The sequence below is a fragment of the Gigantopelta aegis genome, chromosome 7 (genome assembly GCF_016097555.1).
Source record: "Gigantopelta aegis isolate Gae_Host chromosome 7, Gae_host_genome, whole genome shotgun sequence".
Taxonomy (NCBI): Eukaryota; Metazoa; Mollusca; class Gastropoda; order Neomphalida; family Peltospiridae; genus Gigantopelta; species Gigantopelta aegis.
Genome location: NC_054705.1, coordinates 14285530 through 14296472, shown reverse-complemented (window position 1 = coordinate 14296472; position 10943 = coordinate 14285530). Strand labels below are relative to the sequence as shown.

Below are 10943 nucleotides of genomic sequence, written 5' to 3'. Positions count from 1 at the left end.
TTTTCTAAATCCTCCCCTCCATTAATTAAAGTTAATTAACTAAAAATATTAACCTATTCCAGCCGAAACTTCCCAGTCTATGAAATACTCACTAGGGCCGTATCCTCCTCAAGAGAGTGAGAATCTGACTTTTTTTTTACTCCAAAAAATAGCATACACATCCCAGAGTTTAATTTGTACAGTGTTTCATTTGTTTATAAATGCCCCATTCCCCCCCCCCCCCCCCCCCATGATTTTGATCAGGATACGGCCTTCCCTTGGCATGTGAATTTATACGACATCGATATGGTAATATCTTATTAAAAATGACTCCCTATAATAATTCAATAATTCGTTCATTTACACTTATTTTCCTACTTATAACCAATTGACCTTGGGCACACACCTCAGCTTTCTGGGCTGTCTGTTTAGGACAATGGGTTGGTGGCAGAAACGTCTGTGTAGTGGCCTTACACCTACCCATTGAGTCATTAAACTCGCTCTGGGTTTTGAGCCGGTAGCTGGTTGCGAACCCTGTACCTACCAGCCTTATCTCCGTTGTTTTAAAAACTACAACACAAAGACCAATCACCATAATATAAGTTAGGATAGAAATTAAACACCCACTCATTTATTTATTTATTTATTTATTTATTATTTTTATTATTATTTCTGTTGTTTACATGGTGAGGTCCTCAATTTTCACCTCTTTTTTTTCCTACTCGTACTAAAACCTCTACAGGGCCCCACCGACTCATAGTCGAGGCTAGACCGTGTTTGCCAATGGGCTTGATTGATCTGTGTTCTAGGATCTGCTCGAGAGAGGCAGTGGGAATTACCCAGCACGATACGTCACAAACTGACATACATTATGAAACAGTCAACTTGATCAAACTTTTTCTCTTCCCACCACCTGTAAAACTGGGACCAGGCTCGTTAGATGTAATTGGCTGTACACAATAATAGAAGAAGTGGAGATTTATTTCTTTGTTTACATCGGTGATGCGCGGTACACGTCTCGAGCGGGGTCTTGTTCTTTCCGTTCGGGAGTTGACGTCTACGAGCGAGGCAGCAGAAGTCATTTAGCAGACGATAAGAACAGGTAGGCAGAACTGTTACAAACTGTTTCTTCTTCTTCTGGGTTTTTTTTTGTGTGTGTTTTTTTCTTTCCAGGAAGAATGTTGGCAAGCACTTTATATATATATATGCATGATTCGGTAGAAAATTCTATCTCAAATAAGGAAATCGGGGTATGATAAAGTTTTGTTTTGTTTAACGACACCACAAGATCACATTGATTTATTATTCATTGGCTATTGGATGTCAAACATTTGGTTATTTTGACATATAGTCTTAGAGAGGAAACCCGCAACATTTTTTTTTTCATTAGCAGCAAGGGATCTTTTATATGCACCATCCCACGGACAGGATAGCACATACCACAGCCTTTGGTAACCAGTCGTGGTGCACTGGCTGAAACGAGTTGGGGTATGATTTTCCAGGATTTACAAATCTTTAGTTAATCGATCAATCAACTTCCACTGAAGGTTCAAGCACGACTGTCTTGGGCACATTTCCCCGAGATTCCCTGGTGGATGTGTCCAGTTTATACTAGATTTGACCCGATATGCTGGAAAATTGCCTGATATAAATATTAATACATTTACTGTACTCTGTGTATGGTATAAGCTATTTTCCAGCTTTTATTGGTATGTTTCACATCCCTGGATAACGATAGTTATATACTAGGTCAACATATAATAAGATATAATTATATACCTATGCAATATATATATATTTTTTTCTCATTTTACCGGCGCTTATGTCATGACATTAAATTTTAGCACTGCCGTGAATAATGTAGTTGTCATGGATAACTTGGTTAAGTTGAATGGACTTTTAAAGTGTGTTATTGATGTAATGTGCACATAATTATATGGTCGAAACTGGGAGGGGGTCACGTTTTGGTTATGGCGGATGTGGTAGGGGTACGTGTGTTTGAAGACTCGCAGAATGCACTGCAGAGAAAATAAAGCACTTGTTGGTTTTGCCTTCAACTCAATATGGCTACAACGTGGCCGTGCCGCTGCACAGCTTGGGGAGAGCTAGACTGGCTTCGCGGTCGTTCAATATTTGTTGAAGGTTCTCGTGGACCAAATCAAATCCCATTGCCGATATTGTTAACATTTTCTTATGAAAACTAATATAAACAGCGTGTCAACTGTCAACAAGCCCAGACCAATATAAAGTGCAGGAAAATGGAGGGTCGCATGGTATATTAGCCCGAATACTCTGACTCTATAGGGCTAGACGGACATTTGGACAGATATTGGGCTCAATATCTGTCCAAATATCCGTCTAGCCCTATACAGTCAGAGTACTCAGGCTAATGGTATCAGGGCTCGAAACAGCATGTGGCAGGTCGCCAAATGTGACCAATGTCCAGTTTGTGCGACATAAATATTTAAAAAATAATGGTGTTATTTGGTCAAATAATATTATTTGGGCGATCTTCTTTAGAGCTATAACATGTGAGCCACTATTTATATTTGTATTGCATATATTTATTCCACATTAAAATCTTGTTCATGGTTCGCTTACTATAATTTGCCAACATCTATTATATTTTGGGCCACCATATTTTTTGGCGGGTTTCGAGCCCTGGGTATATTAGCTTGATTGCCCTCTAGTGCTGGTCTTTGTATACATTACACTGGTATTAGATATAAAGAGACAAGCGCTGGAGGATACTCGAGCAAATGACATATAAAATATTTAATAAATGTTTTTATTAGCAGCTGTTGCCCTAATTTTTGCTGAAAATAACAGTTCCATATATGCTAGTACTTATATCACTATTGAGTTCAGCCTCTTAGTGCCTGTGTATATTGCATAAAAGCTGTATACTAAATGAATTGTATTAATTTGCTGTCGATAGATAATAGAATTTGCATAAATAATCAATGTCGCATATTACTACCAATCATAGCCGCAGCTGATTTGTTTTTTTCGTAAATAACTTTGGCCGGAACTCTCTGATTCGTTACAATGTAAATCCCCAAGGCATGTGGTTAAAAAGTAAAAGTTTGATTTATTTCATGACAACACTAGAGCTCATTGATTTATTAATGATTGGCTACTGGATACATGTCAAGCATTTGATAAATCTGATACACACACACACACACACACACACACACACACACACATACAGACACACACACACACACACAGACAGAGACACACAACAAAAACACACACACAACACACACAGAAGAGAGAGAGAGAGAGAGAGAGATGAGAGAGGCGGAGAGAGAGAGGGGCGAGAGAGGATTGAGTGATTGAGAGAGAGAGAGGAGAGGGAGGAGCGACAGAGACAGACAGGACCAGACAGACAGACAGACAGACAGACCAGAGACAGACCAGAAGACAGACAAGGGAGGAGACAGACAGACAGACAGGAGACACCACACACACACAACCACACAAACAAGAGAGAGAGAGTGGAGAGGAGAGATGGAGAGAGAGGAGAGAGAGAGGGAGAGATGAGAGAGAGAGAGAGAGAGAGAGTGAGAGTGAGGGAGGCAGAGAAAGACACACATACACCATACACACCACACACACACACACACACACACATATATAAATATATATATATATAGTATTAGAGTAAACAAGCTAAATTTTTTCACTAGCAGCAACGGATATTTTATATGTACTTCCCACACAGGACAGCACATACCATAGCCATTGATATACCAGCCGTGGTGTACTAGGTGGGACAGGTACAGACCAAATCCGATAATGAGTCGATCCATGGGATTTGAACCTACGATTATAACGCCTCAGGCGAAAATGTGTAACAGGTGAGAAAGTCATAGATCACTGGAGGTAGTGTTTAGACTGTCGTGACTACAACGTCAAGTGCCCGTCATCCATGTTAAAGGGATATTCCTGAGTTTGCTGCAATTTTAAAGATGTTACCGACTAACACAGACTTCTTAACGATTGTAATTACATATTAAATATATTTTTCTGCATAAAATATTAGTAGCTGTATATTAAACGTGTTTCTGATCGTTCTAATATTTGTACTAGGTTCAATTTTATTGTATTTCCTAAAAATATTTTTTTCGGACGTACAAAATTATTTCAAGACAAAATCCAATTTGGGCTTCTTACAAATGTTGAGATGACCTGAAACACATTGAATATACAAACACTGATATTCTAAAAAACAAGAAAATATATTTAATATGTAAGTTTAATCGTAGAAATATTTTAGGAAATAAAATGAAATTTAACCTAGTACAAATATTAGAACGATCAGAAATACGTTTAATATATAACCACTAATATATTATGCAGAAAAATATATTTGATATGTAATTACGATCGTTAAAACGTCTTTGTTAGTCGATAACATCTTAAAAAGTGTAACAAACTCAGGAATGTCCCTTTAAAGGCTGTGGTATGTACTTTCCTGTCTGTGGGAAAGTGCATATAAAAGATCCCTCACTGCATTAGGATAAAATGTAGCGGGTTTCCTCTGATGACTACGTGTCAGAATTACCAAATGTTTGACATCTAGTTGTCAGTGATTAATTAATCAATGTGCTCTAGTGGTGTTAACAAAACAAGCTTTTTAACTTTAACATTTCAGCAGAAACATGTTTTAATCTAAAACTCATTTTAAATCAGGATTATAAACACTGTCTTTAAAAGAATACAATGTTTTAAACAAGATTCTGTTTTAGACAGCCCTGTTTTAAATGTTTTGACATGTTTTATGGCGCAGTCTCGCAGGAAGTATATTTGGCGTGGGTGGTACCATTTAGAGGATGGGTGGATGCCTTCAGACGCGATTTCCTGGCATGAAGAACTAAATATTAATCTATTAGATTATACTATTCAGGAGTTACTTGCACGTTGCTTTTTTTTCTTGAAATTTAAAAGGTGAAGTCATGACCATAAGCGTAAGAGACGGGGAGAGGGGAAAGGGAGGCAACTGTATGAGTATGTGTTTGTGGGAGGGGGTGAGGGGTGGTAACTGAACATGCCTCCCTAAGCAGTTGGTGGGGGGGGGGGGGGGGTTAAGACCAGCATGTATGTGGGCCAAATAGGTTGCACTTTCAAACAATACACTTCTTGTTTTGTACATGAATATTCATTAGTTGTAATCCTTTTAAAACAAAAAGTCGCAGTGCTTCGTTTGGTAGCTGTTTGGTAATAGTGTAATTAAGTATAAACGTCGTTATTGAGATTATTTTGTTTAAAACTTCTAAATTCGGGCAAAAATCAGCCTGCCCCTACCCCCCCCCCCCCCCCCCCCCCCCCCAAAAAAAAAAAAAAAAGAAAGAAGGAAAAAAAGAGGCACACGCAGAGAGAGAGAGAGAGAGAGAGAGAGAGAGAGAGAGAGAGAGAGAGACACACACACACACAGACACACACACACACACACACACACACACACACACACACACACACACACCGTACGCCAATGAACATGTCTATTCCTCTCCTGTAATGGATTCCTAAACTTGATAAGAATTCTTACAAGAAAATCTACATTCCTGGGTGTAGCAAATGCATCACCAAAATCTCGAACATTAACCACTACCCTGACTACAAGCAAGGATGGACTTTCAATGTATTGCCAGAAAGTATTTGAAGGAAATGGAGTAAAATAATCATATCTCGCGAAAAATTAAAAGAAAAACTGCATTCTTTAATCAATGGAAAGTTTGTTACAAAGGCAGATTTTTTTTTTTTTCATTTTGATAAATGGAGTCAAAAATATATTTATTTGATGTATTTCCTAAATAAAGATTAACATTTTTAGATTCATGAGTTTTAAGGAAATTCATTATGAAATTCAGTTAATAAAATATATTTCATGTGATAAAAATATTTTAAAAATATTGTTAAATATTGTAGCATTACTACTTACCCGAAAAAGGAAAGTACGTCTAAGAAACCATGTCGAAATTAGTACTGTGAGGGGTATTTATAATGTGGATGAAAGACAATGTTTAAGGCAGGAGCGATTTGATGATAATTCTTAGCATGGTCGCAGATTTGAACAGAAATTCAATAGTGTCTTGTAAAAGTCCACTCTTAGATGAGTTGATAACAATGTGGATATATTTAATAGAACACCTAATTCACAGGAATGGAGAATTATCTACATAATGGATGTGCTACATACATATGCTAGTAGGATGTAATATATGCAGTTGGCCTTCTGTGTGTTTTTCGTGTAGAGAACTGAAATGTGCACCTTAATGTCATAAGAACTATTATCTCATGATGTTTTGCCTATGATAAGATCAACTATGCTGGGTACCTCTATATAGCCCCAAACTTTGGTCTGAAGACGAATTTCCCAGAGATGAATCCTGATAATTAAACTTGAAAAATGGGCCACTTCTAAGTGCAGATGTCTGGCAAAAAAAAAACCCAATACATTTTGGGTGGATCCCTGTGAACTAGACCACTGGGGTCACAATAAAGATACCCCGACTCCTGGAGACAGAGCCTGAACGTTGGAGTTATTAAACAGTATTATTAACAGCTAAACCCAGCAGTACATCCCGAGGTCAGTTAAAATGTAACACATCAAAATTTTATCATACTTACTGACCAACAATAAAAAAGACCAGGAAGCAGTATCAGCACAGCAGTTGTTTTTGTTATCAAAGGATAGGCCCATTCACAGAAAAGTAGGACCTCATTAGCATTTCTACTACAAAAATAGCTCCCAGAGATATCGCCACCTTTAGACTCGTGAAAGTCTTTAAGTAATGCGAGACTAGAAAAAGACCCACCAGCAAACCAATTCCAATTAATGAAAACTAACATGGTGGGGAGGTTTAGCATTATGTATAAAAAAGAAGTAAAAGCAAAAGGGAGAGTGATCCCCATAAAAGCAGTTTGTTCTTTGTTTGGTTGCATTATTGTGGTGTAACAAAGACACACACTCCAAATGGATGACATTTTATCTCAATCCCGTGGACGGTTACACAACTCTGTCCACACCAGATGTATTACTTAGAAAGACTACCAAATCTACTTTAGCCACTAATTTACCGCCAAAGGTAAGGCAAGTACTTTGAAATCGCTGACAAGCTTAAAGGGACATTCCTGAGTTTGTTGCATTGTAAGATGTTTCCGACTAATAAAATATTTCTACGATTAAACTTACATATTAAATATACTTTCGTGTTTAGAATATCAGTGTCTGTATATTCAATGTGTTTGTGGTCGTCTTAATATTTGTAAGAAGCTCAAACTGGATTTGATCTTCAAATAATTTCGTACGTACGAAAAAATTATATTTATGGAAATAAAATGAAATTTAACCCAGTACAAATATTAGAACGATCAGAAACACATTTAATATACAGCCACTAATATTGTATGCAGAAAAAATATATCTGCTATGTAATTACAATCGTTAAAAAGTCTCTGTTAGTCGATAACATCTTTAAAAAATACAGCAAACTCAGGAATGTCCCTTTAAGGGAGACCCAGGACATTTTGTTTAGTTGGGTCAGCAACAGATTCCCCGAGAGAACTAAACACTCCAAAGTAAAGGTATTGACATGTCTCTTCTGTGTCCTCGGTGCATCATGCACTAAAGTCAGTGATCTCGGGTATATCCTGTTTTGTGTGGCGAAAGTTGAGGTAGACAGTCATCAGCCTCCAGGTTATAGATACTGCTTCAGACCTTGATGTGAAAAATATTGAGGGAAGAGTGTGGAGCAACAACCGAATGTGCCAAGCCCTATTGGTAGAGGGTGGATGATTGAAAAAGAAGAAGGAGGTTAGGTTATTCTGGATCTGCTGGCTTGAAACTGTCCAAAGACGAGTACACTACCAAATTGCGTGTGAGTAGCAAATAGACTGCCAATAAATTACACTGATATATGTAGACTACTGGACAGTGGAAAAAGTACAAATGAGGATGAGGAAAATGAATATAATTATCACATTTATCCTGAACACTTTACATTGTTTACTATGGTTCATTCATTCATTCATACTTATTTTCGTTCAAGCACGCTGTTCTGGGCATACACCTTAACTATCTGAGCTGTCAGTCTAGGACTGTGGGTTAGTATTTAGTGAGAGATAATTCATTGCAATGGCCTTACACCTACCCATTGAGTCGTTAAACTCACTCTGGCTTGTAGCCGGTATTGGGATTCGAACCCAATACCTACCAGACATAAGTCCGATGGTTTAACCACTACACCGCTGAGGTCGGTTTACAATAATGACAGCATGTTACTATAAATGTTTATTTGATGTCAGAAGAATATGCTTCAACAGCAGCAGCAAAGAAACGAAATACAATTTATTAAAATAATCAAAAAGTAGTTGGGTTTTTTTCGTTTGGGGGACGGGTAAAAATAAAAGTTCTACTGATTGTAATAATGAAATTGCATAAAAGATATTCTGTTATTTGGATTCCTCTATACAATTGCCACAAACATGTGTAATTGTATATATTCCAAAACTTTTATTAACATTTTAAAACTAAATGATAGATAAAAAAGATTCTGAAACTGAAATACTGTATTATTCAAAATTTATGCATCACAATGTATATATATATATTACCAATGCTAAAATGTTCAACTTCAACATTTTATTAAATGTTTTCTGAAATGCTATTTAACATTACCACAGGTGTGAGAAATGTCATTGACAGGGACTGCTTAATGATACAGCAGGACTAGGTTCAAATAGGTTGTTTTACCTTGTGTTGGTAGTATTTTTAAATGATTATTTTAAGGTAGGATTAGGAAAATGGTGATAATACTCAAAAGCTTCCACTATTCCAGTGCTATCACATATTTTCCAACCCTAGATATTCACACCTTGCTAAAAATGACTATGAGTCTTATTCCTCAAATAGATACCAATAAAACCTATTGGCTCATGGACTATGAGACTGTATGCCCGAATTACCAAATATTTGGTATCTAATAGCCGATGATTTTCGTTGCTTGAAAGGCATGTTAAAACACATTTCAATCTGTTTCGACCCTTTCTGTCAGTTTCCTCCGACTCTGTCTTCTGAGCTGTCCAAACTATTGCCTACCTGTCTCTCATTTTACAATTAAAACGATTTTATAAATATGAATGAAAAAACATGTTTTAGCATTAAAATGCTTTTTTTAATATAAATATGAATGTAAAAACTTGTTTTAGTATCAGCGTTTTGAAGTCAGAACACGTTTGTAATATGTCTTCTTCTTAAATCATCGTTTTAAAACATGTTTTATAATGAAAACGCCTTTATAAATATGGGCCCAAAACCTAGTGCATTGACTCTTTCAAGTTTCAGTCCTGGCGCTTTGGATTAAAACAAACAAAGACCAATGACCGGAAATAAATATGGCACGACATCTTGTACTAACTGAACATTTCAAGGGACATTACTGCAATTTTAAAGATGTTATGTACTAATAGAGACTTTTTAACGATTGTAATTACATAATATATTAGTGGCTGTATATTAAACGTGTTTCTGATCGTCCTAAAATTTGCACTAGGTAAAATTTTATTTTATTTCCTAAAATATATTTTTTTGTACGTACGAAATTATTTGAAGACAAAATCCAGATTGGGCTTCTTACAAATATTAAGACGACCAGAAACACATTGAATATGCAGACACTGATATTCTAAACAAGAAAATATATATAATATATAAGTTTAATCGTAGAAATATTTTATTAGTCGGAAACATCTTACAATGCAGCAAACTCGGGAATGTCCCTTTAACAAACTCATTTTGTATCGCTTCACATTAGTATTTTGTATCGCCGGTTTGGTGGAACAATAGCCACATTTATTGTTATTCTACAGTTGACAATGTTTTTATGGCGATAATGACTAACAACAGCTGGGCCCTGTGTTCTATGTACTGTCCTGTCTATTGGGAACCGGCCTCGGTGGCGCAGTGGTTAAGCCATCGGACTACAGGCTGGTAGGTACAGGGTTCGCAGCCCGGTACCGGCTCCAACCCAGAGCGAGTTCTTAAGGGCTCAGTGGATAGGTGTAAGGCCACTACACCCTCTTCTTTCTCACTAACCATTAACCAACTAACAACTAACCTACTGTCCTGGACAGACAGTCCAGATAGCTGATGTGTGTGCCCAGGAGAACGTGCTTGAACCTTAATTGGATATAAGTTCAAATGAAAGTACTGTCTATTGGGGGTACGGTACATAAAAGATCCCTTGCTGAATTGTGACAGTCCTGAGTAGGGCCTAGCCAGTATGGCGGCAGCGGGTTTCCTCTTCTTTTTTCTATCTCGACCAAGTGTCGCATCGAATAATAATATTTTAGACACGAAATAGACGAAAATGTGCCGAGGTGTCGTCAGTCATTCATTTTCTTGCTATAATATCATACAACAGCCCAAGTGTCAAAATAACCACATGAAATGCTAGGGTCAGACTACCAACTGACAGCTGAAAGTTGGCCAACTCGACGGTTGCGTTGTAAGTTCCCTAACTCCCGGCTTACGACGGGTGCGCTCAGATTAACAACTAATGGGTTATACGACGAGAATCGAGTTGTAAGAGCGCCCAGACTAGCAACTGGACAGTCGTAGAAGTCACAGCAGAAAGTTGGCCAACTTTCTGTTGACAATTGGTAGTCTGACTCTAGCATTAGATACCAAACAGTCGTAGTTTAAAATGTGCTAGCATATATTTTTTTAGGTAAACGTTTTTTTTTTTTTTTTTAATGCTATATTTATTTGGGGCCTTTTAAAACTTTTTCTTTCTTTTTTAAAGTCGCAGGTTCTAGTTTCAAATTGTGAAAATGGACACTAAGTTTGGTTAAAGGGACATACCCTAGTTTATAAACACTAAGGCATATTTTTTACTATTAGAGCCGTTTTTGATAACCGAAATCATACTTTACTTAGATTTTATTGTTTAGCT

General features: G+C 37.1%; 1 protein-coding gene across 1 annotated transcript in view; it reads left to right on the top strand.

Annotated features, from left to right (window-relative positions):
- The first annotated feature begins 801 nt into the window (after window positions 1–801).
- LOC121376809 (solute carrier organic anion transporter family member 4C1-like) overlaps window positions 802–10943 on the top strand; it is a 56024-nt gene continuing 45882 nt past the window's right edge. Inside the window, exon 1 of the mRNA XM_041504582.1 lies at window positions 802–1081. The gene's annotated coding sequence lies outside the window, so the exon portion shown is untranslated. The remainder of the gene's footprint in view (window positions 1082–10943) is intronic.